Here is a 10798-nt window from a genome sequence, read left to right on the forward strand (position 1 = left end):
ATAAAAAAAAAAACACCTATGGAGGCTGGAAAAGGTTACAGTAATAATTTAAACTCTTGGAATATTACCTGCACTACTGTTAGGTCTGTCTTATCAATGGAAAGTATGTGAGATAGTGGAATTTATTTAGAACAGTGAATCCTCCAAACATGGACGCATATTTGGAACAACTCTGTAGCAATGTTACAGATAGCAAATCTGGGTTGTGTTAGATAGCGCCAACAACAAAAACCCTCCCGTTCTAGAAAACACTAAAAACACATTGCGGAGCTGCACCTGTCCTGTCTGGTGGAGGGAGATTCTATGGTTTCTTAGCGCTTAAGGCAGATATCAACTTGCCGATTAAAATGAGCGATTGAACGATGTTGTTATCGTTCAGTTGCTCATTAATCGTCCACAAATTTGGCATGAAAATGTAAAAAATGACCAGCGATGCGTGCTTCCACTGGTCGTTTGACCAGCATGTTCAGGCGAACATAGATGTCACAATCTACCGATAACGACTGATTGACCATGTTTAGAGATGAGGGAGGGTGCCCACACTGAACGACATATCGTTCAGTGTGGGCACTGCAGGGTCAGAGGAACGACTGTACGCTTACAATGTTGTAATCGTACTGTTGTTCCACTATCTGAAAGTGGATATGCACCATTCGTCCAGTGGTGCCCAAACTCTGTTCTCATGGCAGCCTAACAGTCCAGGTTTTAAGGCTATCCATGCTCAAACACATTACTTAATTAGTAACTCAGTTTGATTATACCATTTGTGCACACACACGGTGATCCTTAAAACCTGGTCTGTTAGTATTCCTTGATGACTGTTTTGGACACCCTGGCTGTAGTCAATTAACAAAAGTAGCCCACCTTAATTCCAGAGCTAATCTGCACTTTGTTTGACAAGGCAGTGTATTCCTTATTGATGATGCGTGGTAAAAAATTCCCCACAAATAGCCATTTTCAGTAAATACTGTTTGGAGCTACAGTACTATAACATTTATAACTACGGAGGCTGGAGAAGTCTGGGAGTGTGTTGGTTTGGATACAATAAGGCTATTGACTAAAGGTATCCTCAAACCTGTGAGGCAGCTAAACCACAATATAAGGGTAAGTGTGATCCAGGCATACAGATAATATAATAGGAAAGCCCTTTCCTTCAAGGCATGCATATCAGGGAAGGAGATGTGGAAAGGTGTAAATATCAGGACAACAGAGTAGGATGAAACGTGACCAATTATATGGACGCCTTTATACCAGGGACTCCCAACTCCAGTCCTCAAATAACCCCAACAGTTCAGTTTATGGATTTCTTTTATCCAGCAAGTTGATCTATTTTGCTGGGTCAGTAATTATCCCACCTGCTTCTATGGAATCCTCAAAACATGACCTGTTGGGCATACTTGTGGGTTGAGGTTGAGACCCCCCCCCCCCCCCTGCGTGCCTGCAGATGGAGTTGGGACTCACTTGCCTATAATACGTTCCTATTAATTTTGGTGTTAATCAGTTCAGTACATCTGCAATTAGATACATTTTTATTAGCAACGAAAGCTTATCCAATCTCTTCTATACCACGTCCACTACCATTATTTCTTTTCTGGCAATTTCCTTCCAATTACTATTGTTCTAGCCCCACTAAGCTCACAGGTTTACCTCAATAGTGTTTAGAAGTTATACCTACTGAAACGTTTTTTTTTTACACTATGTTCAGGTATATTGTGCCATGACTAGGTTACCTAGCCTTATTCAATATAGAAAGTGGGTGTGGGAGATCCACTCACTCTTCCGAGGGTACGGAGAATTACCCGAAAAATCACCAGTCTCCCGGACCTTCAGGCAGATTAGGAAAGTATGGAGTTATATAGTAGAAGGAGCAGGATCCTCAACAGCTCTAAGCGGTGCTTTAAGAAGGGGAATGAAATTTACTAAGATTCGTGTTTGGTCGAGATTGCAATCTCGGGTGAGCTTTAGCATTTTTTACAACTTGCAAATTTACAAAAGGAATTCTCGGGAGAGATTTCTCTATTTACACTGAAAATATCGGGTGAGAATGCATTCTCGAATCAATACACCATCGGCCAAACTCTTAAGTACTTTTCATAGCAAGGAATGCAACTTGGGAATTTTCCAAGAATCGGGATTATAACCATGTGTGTAATTTCAGCAAACTCGTTCCTATGTAGAAGTTTTAAATAGACTACCCCCTGAGCTGTGAGTTTGGCAGAAACATACAGCCATGGCCAAAAGTTTTGAGAATGACACAAGTATTGGTTTTCACAAAGTTTGCTGCTTCAGTGGTTTTAGACTTTGTCAGATATTACTATGGTATACTGAAGTAAAATTACAAGCAGTGTCATAATGGTCAGGCTTTAATTGACAATTACATTAAGTTTATGCAAAGAGTCAATATTTGCATAAATATTTGCATTCTTTCTACTTCAGGGTCCATAGGGGGTCCACAGGGTTGACCTTGGGGTATAGCTGGATCTGGATCCATGGGCACCACGCAGTTAAAGCTTTTCTGCTCCCAGGATGCACTTGGGTCCGTCCTCTATGCCCCGGCCACAGGCACCTCAGTTTTAGTTGGTGCCCGGCCGGAGTCGGGTCACCCTGCGCAGTGGGGCTGCATAAGCAGCCCCTAAGCTTTATTCTTTATTTAAAAAAAAAAAAAGATTTTTATTATTTTATTTTTACTATCTTCAGAGCGGCAGCATCAGACTGTCCATCTGGACGTCTATGCTGCCGCTCCAACAGCCCCGCTGGCGCTGCGACGCCGGTACTGATCCGGGGATCGCAGCGGGACCCCGGAGTCAGTGCTAGCGTGGCTCCGGGACCACCCAAGGACTGCTGCCGGACTGAAGGGGCCAGGTAAGCCGCGTGCAGCGCTGTCAGCGGGGAAAATGCAGTCTTCATGCTGCCGGTCTCTGGGGACAGACCAGCGGCGCTAGTAGCGGCGGCGGGCTCCCCCTCTTCAGGAATACCCCGCGTGTCCGCTGGCCCCCGGGGTGTAAGTACCGGCGGGGAACCGGCTTCCCTGGGGGTTTAGTACTAGCAGGGGAGGCAGCCTTCCCTGCTTCAGCGCTCCTCCCCTCAGCCCAGCGCGCCTTCTCTCATGTGTGCTGGCGTCGCTGGGCTGTAATCTCCTGGCCACTCCTCCTCAGAGCTCTCCGGCGGCCATCTTCCTCAGGCAGCATCGCAGAGCTCCCAGGCAGGCTTCCAGTGGACCAGTCCCCCTGCGTACCTCTCCCCCTGCAAAGGACAGTGTTCGCAGCGCTATAGCCCTCCCAGACACTGAATCTGGGAGGTTGATTGTAGCGGAAGGTGCAGTGAGTAATACTTCTCTGCATGGTATGTGACTTTTGCTAGTGCTGCTGTCTGTGCTTATTTTCTACTTACTGTCAGCTTTTTACCTATCCCTTTCCTTCTACGGCCCGCAGGTGCGTGGGGGAGGGGTGTTCTTTCTGTGTACCTCACTTATATAAATCTACGTATTTGTGAGGTCCGTCACATACTGCGGTGTGCTCCTCAGTACCATATTGTGGGCTGTTTGGGTTACATACTTGGGAGTGCGTGGGTGTTATACGCCTTACCTCGTTTCGGTGAGACATTTTTTTTTTTTTTTTTTCCAAAAAAGTTTGTGTCATGTCTGATGAGGGGAATGAGCGCTCCGAGGCTCCTGTGTTGTTTTCCTGCCGACGCTGTTCGGCAGGGGTTGACGGGGCAGAATTGTCCAGTTGGTACCTGGACCCTCTAAACCCCCGGTGGCGCAAGATCCTCCGTGGGCAATGTTTACGCAAGTGCTGGCGTCAATCGCGGACCGACTTGCGGTCCCGACTGCGGCCCCTTCTAGGGCGTTGCCCCAGCCTACCATGCCCCGTTCCCCGGGTGTGACTCGTCTGGTGCAGTCTCCTCCCGGGTCTCAGACTGTGGGTCCTTATGCGGGTTTGCCGGTATACGTGCAAACCCCCACGGTGCCGCAGCAGTCGATGGTACCTTTTCAGGGGTATCCTCAGGCAGTACCCCCACCTTGGGTGGACGTCCTCTCCAGCTCTGTTCAGAGTCTGGCGGCTTCGTCATCAGCTTTGCAACATATGTTGCACAGTGATTTGCCCCCACGTGCGTCCAAGCGTTCCGTTCCGGCTTCACTGGCTGCTCAGTTCACGGACACGGACGTGTCTTCGGATGACGGGGAGATCCATGAAGACTCTGACTCGGATGCCGGGGCCCAGGAGATGGAGGCTAAGTCTTCCATTAATGTGCTGGCATTGGTTAGGGCGGTGCGGGCCATCCTTCACATTGAGGAGGATGTGCCCGCCCCCAGGTCAAAATACCCAAATTTTAAAAAGGCAAAGGTAGCTTCGACAGTTTTTCCCCTGTCCGATCAATTGACGGATCATATGGCAGGGGCCTGGCAGTTGCCCAGCAAGAGGTTCCAACCGCAGAAGCGGTTGGCTTCGAACTATCCGTTTCCGGAGGCTCATTGCAGGAAGTGGGAAACTCCTCCAGCGGTGGATTCCCACGTTACCCGCTTAATTAAAAGCGCTACGCTGCCTTTGCCGTCGATCTCCTCCCTGAAGGATCCCACGGACAGGAAGGTGGAGACTTGTTTGAAGTCTATCTACTCTCTCTCGGGGGCGGTGGCCCGTCCGTCCATGGCCATCTCTTGGGTGGCTAAGGCCATCGAGAGCTGGGCCAATGCTTTGGAGGATACCTTTCCGGAAGATGCTCCGGAGATCCAGAGAGCGTTGATAGGTCAAATGAGGGATGCGGCTTCCTACATTGGGGAAGCATCGTTAGACGCAAGCCTGCTAACCTCTCGGGTGTCGGCCCACGGCTGTGTCAGCGCGTCGGTCCTTGTGGCTGAGGTCTTGGAGAGCTGACGCTGACTCCAAAAAGGGACTGGAGGCCTTACCTTTTAATGGGGAGTTGCTTTTTGGTCCAGACTTGGACAAAATTGTGGACACTCTGGCTAAGTCTAAATCAGCCTTCCTCCCTTCGGCTTCTGCTCCTACCAAGGTACGGAGCTCTGCTTTTCGGTCCTTTCGGGTTCAGGGCAAGGCAAAAGGTCAGTCCTTCCCGAGGCAGTCGACGACCAAGGCCGCTTCTAAGCCCAAGAAGCAGCCCTGGAGTGCCAGGCGCCCTTCTTCCAAGCAGGAAGATAAACCTTCTGCCTGATGGGACGGGCCTCCCTCTGGGGGACCCCAGAGTGGGAGGCTGACTTCTATTTGCCCAGTGCTGGCACAATAGCACCACCGATGCCTGGGTTCGAGAAGTGGTCTCCCAGGGGTACGCCCTGTCTTTTCAGCACAGACCTCCCCACCAGTTTTTCTGCACGAGTCTTTCTCAGGATACGACCAAGTCTTTACAGATTCAGGAAGCTATAGAGTCCTTGCTGACAGCAGGGGTCATTGTTCCCGTTCCTCAATTACAACGAGGGACGGGGTTCTATTCTCTGTTTCTGGTGCGGAAACCCAATGGTCCTCATCGCCCTATCCTCAACTTGAAGTCTCTGAACAAATTCCTCAGAGTTCCCAAGTTCAGGATGGAAACGTTACGTTCCATCATTCTGGCGATGGAACCGGGGGATTACATGGTGTCCCTGGATATCCAGGACGCCTACCTCCATGTTCCGATAGCACCTTCGCACCAGCGGTATCTGAGGTTCGCTATCCTTCAACACCATTACCAGTTCTGGGCGTTACCCTTTGGTCTCTCCACGGCACCGAGGGTGTTCACGAAGATTATGGCGGTCATGGCCGCACATCTTCGGAACCAGAATGTACGGCTACTACCGTATCTGGATGACCTCCTGTTGCTGGCGAGTTCCCCGGAGGTACTGCTTCATCATCTCCACTTGACGGTCGCTTGCCTGCAAGCGCACGGGTGGCTGATAAATTGGAAAAAGTCCTCCCTGATTCCATCTCAGCGGATGGTTCATTTGGGAGCCCTGCTGGATTCTCGGCAGCAAAGGATCTTCCTGACCCCGGAGAAGGTCTCCTACCTGCAGCTGAGGATACACAGTTGCCTGAGCAGTTGCCGCCTGTCGGTCCATTCGGCTATGAGGGTTTTGGGCTCCATGGTGTCAACATTCGACATGGTGGAATTTGCCCAGTTCCATTCCCGGCCTCTGCAGGGGCTGATTCTATCGGAATGGAACGGGTTACCTCACCGGATCCGCTCTCAGTTGCTGGTGTTGTCCCCGGAGGTTCGGCAGTCTTTGGCTTGGTGGCTTCAGACAGCTCATCTGGTCGAGGGGCGTCCCTTTTGGATCCCGGACTGGGTCCTGCTCACGACGTATGCCAGTCTTCGGGGTTGGGGGGCAGTGACCGGCTCGTTGTCACTTCAGGGTCGTTGGTCTGCGGAAGAAGCTCTTCTTCCCATCAACATTCTGGAACTGCGGGCGGTTTATCGGGCCCTGCAGTCGTCCGGTCCCGCTCTTTACGGACGGGCGGTTCAGGTGCAGTCCGACAACGCCACCACGGTGGCGTATATCAACCACCAAGGAGGAACTCGAAGTCGGGCAGCAATGTCGGAGGTGTCTCGCATCCTTGCTTGGGCGGAGTGTCGCATTCCAGCGATCTCGGCAGTCTTCATTCCCGGAGTCCTCAATTGGGAGGCGGACTTCCTCAGCCGTCACGACGTGCATCCCGGGGAATGGTCGCTTCACCCAGAGGTGTTTCAGCTACTCGTGGACAGGTGGGGGCTGCCGGTGCTGGACTTGATGGCCTCCCGTCACAATCACAAGTTGCCCGTTTACGGGTCAAGGACAAGAGACGCAGGCGCCAGTCTGGTAGACGCGCTGTCGGTGAAATGGACGTTTCACCTGGCCTATCTGTTTCCTCCGATATCCTTACTTCCTCGGGTTCTGCGGAAATTCAAGCAGGACGGCGGCACGCTCGTGCTGGTTGCTCCGGCGTGGCCCAGACGTCCTTGGTACTCCGATCTGAGGTGTCTCTCCATCGACGCTCCGTACCTTCTTCCTCAGCGTCGGGACCTGTTGTCTCAAGGTCCCTGCCTTTACCCGGATCTGGGTCGGCTGTCTTTGACGGCGTGGCTCTTGAGACAGCCGTCTTGAGGTCTAGGGGTTTCTCCAGTTCAGTCATTGGTACCATGCTTAGGGCACGCAAGCCTGCCTCCGCACGGATTTACCACAGGGTGTGGCGCACTTACTTTCAGTGGTGTGAATCCAGAAACTATGATCCTCAGGTGTTCCGGGTTTCCAGAATCTTGGAGTTCCTTCAATCAGGTTTGGACCTCGGCTTACGCCTGGCCTCTCTGAAGGTTCATGTGTCTGCATTGTCCGTGTGGTTTCAGCGACGGATTGCTACACTACCGGATGTTCACACCTTTTTCCAGGGTGTTCTCAGGATACAGCCTCCCTTCGTGCCTCCTGTGGCTCCTTGGGACTTGGCGGTGGTGCTACGGGTCTTGCAGGGTCATCTTTTTGAGCCTCTTGAGGCGGTGGACCTCAAGTGGCTGACGTTCAAGACCGTTTTTCTCCTAGCAATTGCTTCTGCCAGGAGGGTGTCAGAGTTGGGGGCGCTTTCCTGTCGCCCTCCTTTTCTGATTTTTCATCAGGACAGAGCGGTGCTCCGCACTCGTCCTGAGTTTTTGCCCAAAGTGGTCTCGAAGTGCCACATTAATCAGGAACTTGTTGTGCCAGCTTTTCAGTCGCCTGATCTTTCAGCTGGTGAGGCTTCCTTAGATGTAGTCCGGGCACTTAGAATCTATGTGGATCGGACTGCTTCGGTTAGGAAGTCGGATTCTTTGTTTGTCCTCTTCGGTTTTCACAAGAGGGGTTGGCCTGCCAACAAGCAAACGTTAGCCCGTTGGCTTCGTTCCGTTATTTGTGAGGCTTATGCACAGGAGGGTTTACCTGTGCCAGCCTCTGTTAAGGCTCAATCCACTCGTTCTGTGGGTCCCTCTTGGGCTGCTAGACGTGGTGCCTCCGCTGTTCAGCTGTGTAAGGCGGCCACTTGGTCTTCCATTCAGACCTTTTTGAGGTTCTATGCGTTTGACACCTTTGCCTCTCAGGATGCATCCTTCGGGCGCCGGGTACTCTTTTCAGCACAGGAGCGTCCCCGCCCTTAGTTGAACTGCTTTGGGACATCCCCAAGGTCAACCCTGTGGACCCCCTATGGACCCTGAAGTAGAAAACAAGAGATATGGTAAGAACTTACCTTTGTTATCTCTGTTTCTACGAAGTCCATAGGGTCCACAGGGCGCCTGCCCTGACGCACCTGGCTTCAATTGGACTGTGTGGCTGGTCACCGGTTTTCCGTCTCCCATTTCTGTGAGTATGGTTTCTTGTGTGTTCCAGTCTTCCTTCTCTCTGTTTAGTCTCCTCCTCCGGCCTTAGCTGCTTACCAACTGAGGTGCCTGTGGCCGGGGCGGGGTATAGAGGAGGACGGACCCAAGTGCATCCTGGGAGCAGCAAAGCTTTAACTGCGTGGTGCCCATGGATCCAGATCCAGCTATACCCCAAGGTCAACCCTGTGGACCCTATGGACTTCGCAGAAACAGAGATAACAAAGGTAAGTTCTTACCATAGCTCTTGTTTTTTCAAGACCTCTGCAATTCGCCCTGGCATACTGTCAATCAACTTCTGGGCCACGTACTGACTGATGGCCGCCCATTCTTGCCTAATCAATGCTTGGAGTTTGTCAGAATTTGTGGGTTTTGTTTGTCCGCCTGCCTCTTGAGGATTGACCACAAGTTCTCAATGGGATTAAGGTCTGGGGAGTTTCCTGGCCATGGACTCAAACTTTCGATGTTTTGTTCCCCAAGCCACTTAGTTATCACTTTTGCCTTATGGCAAGGTGCTCCGTCATGCTGGAAAAGGCATTGGTCGTCACCAAACTGTTCTTGGATGGTTGGGAGAAGTTGCTCTTGGAGGATGTTTTGGTACCATTCTTTATTCATGGCTGTGAGTGAGTCCACTCCCTTGGCTGAGAAACAACCCCACACATGGATGGTCTCAGGCTGTTTTACTGTTGGCATGACACAGGACTGATGGTAGTGCTCACCTTTCCTTCTCCGGACAAGCGTTCTTCCATATGCCTCAAAAAATCTGAAAGTTGATTCGTCAGAGAAATAACTTTTACTCCAGTCCTCAGCAATCCAATACCTGTACCTTTTGAAGAAAATTAGTCTGTCACTGATGTATTTCCTGGAGAGAAGTGGCTTCTTTGCTGCCCTTCTTGACACAGGCCATCATCCAAAAGTCTTCGTCCTGTGTGCTGACTAGCTTGGGGTGATAACGCTTTTTCCGGGAAGACCCGGTGCAAGGGTCCCCTGGCTGTGGCATTACACCCTGGCTAGATTTGCTGGTTTTAAAAATAGCGAGAGGTTTAAAACCAGGACTTGCTTTGGCAGCCCCGTGCTGGCTCCGAAAATACAGGGGTCACGGGACATTTTTTTTTAAATGTTTACGTTAACCCTTTATTTAGTTTTAAACAAAAGCACCCTGCACATATCTTACTGATATGTGCAGGGTGCTTGTTCGGGTGAGTTTGGCTGCGGAAATCTCGATCACAAACACCACAGGTTCTCAAACTTGATCCTCAGGACACCAAACAGTGCATGTTTTCCAAGTCTCACACAATCACAAGTGAAATAATTAGCTCTACCTGTGGATCTTTTAAAATGTTTCAGTGAGTAATGAATACACTTGTGCTCCTGCTGGGTGATCTGGAAAATGATCTGTGTGGTGTCCTGAGGGCCGAGTTTGAGAACGACTGAGTAGCAATATGAGGCTCGTGTTATACTATAGCAGGTACCTCCCTCTCAATAAAAGTGATTGGACACCCCTGCTCAAGTGAAATGGTCCCATGCATACCATTGCACACGGATTCCAAATGGCCACTAATGTTGTGGTTTTGACAAGAACACTTTGTAGGGAGACCCAAACACTGGCCGTTCTATGGAAACAATGAATGTTTTTATGAGGACGACAATGCCACCTGTCATGTTTCCAGGGTGACGCTGGACTGGTATGCAGAAAATTTGGTAACCCGGATGGACTGGCCAGCTCAGAGTCCAGATCTTAACCCCACTGAGAATCTCTGGGACGAATTGGAGCGATGGGTGCGCTCTAGGCAGACTTGAGTTTCTTCAGTATCACAGTTGGTCACTACGTTAGGCGGAATGGAAAAACATAGCGCCTGCTGTTCACGTACTTGTGGACAATTTGCCAAGAAAGGTGTCTGCAGTAATCACTACACGTGGTGAATCTACAAAGTACTGACATCAATAAAATCTCCCTGATCTATTTGCTGTCAGTGTCCAATTACTTTTGTCCATATAGTGTATGTCTTAGATAGGAAATGTTTATAAAACAAATGTGTAATTTTAAAATTAAAAAAATGCATGTAATTTAAAATATAAGTGACCACTAGAACTATGGCGATGACAAAGAACAGTATTGCTATATGTTCCCTTCAAAGTAGTTATTTATAACGGTATACAATTGGGAAGCCGGCTGCCTTAATACCGACAGCTGGCTTCCCAACTCATATCCCGGCGAGGGCGAAATGCCGGGCGTCTAGATGTAGACGCCTGACATTTTCCTGACGCCGGGAGACAGGCGCCCGGCATCCAGATCGAAGGAATGCCGGGCGCCACGAGTGGACAGCTGCGGTGGGGGGTGGGGGGGTCTTTGGGTTAGGCACCCCCCCCCCGGGGGACTTAGGTTTAGGCAGCGGGGAAGGGGGGGAGTTAGGGTTAGGCACCTAAGAGGGGGGGGGGGGTTAAGGTTAGGCACCCCTAAGGAAGGTTAGGTTAGTAGGTACTTACCTATCGACGA

Source organism: Taudactylus pleione, unplaced genomic scaffold, assembly GCF_031769625.1.
Source record: "Taudactylus pleione unplaced genomic scaffold, aTauple2 ptg000145l, whole genome shotgun sequence".
In the NCBI taxonomy this organism is placed as follows: domain Eukaryota; kingdom Metazoa; phylum Chordata; class Amphibia; order Anura; family Myobatrachidae; genus Taudactylus; species Taudactylus pleione.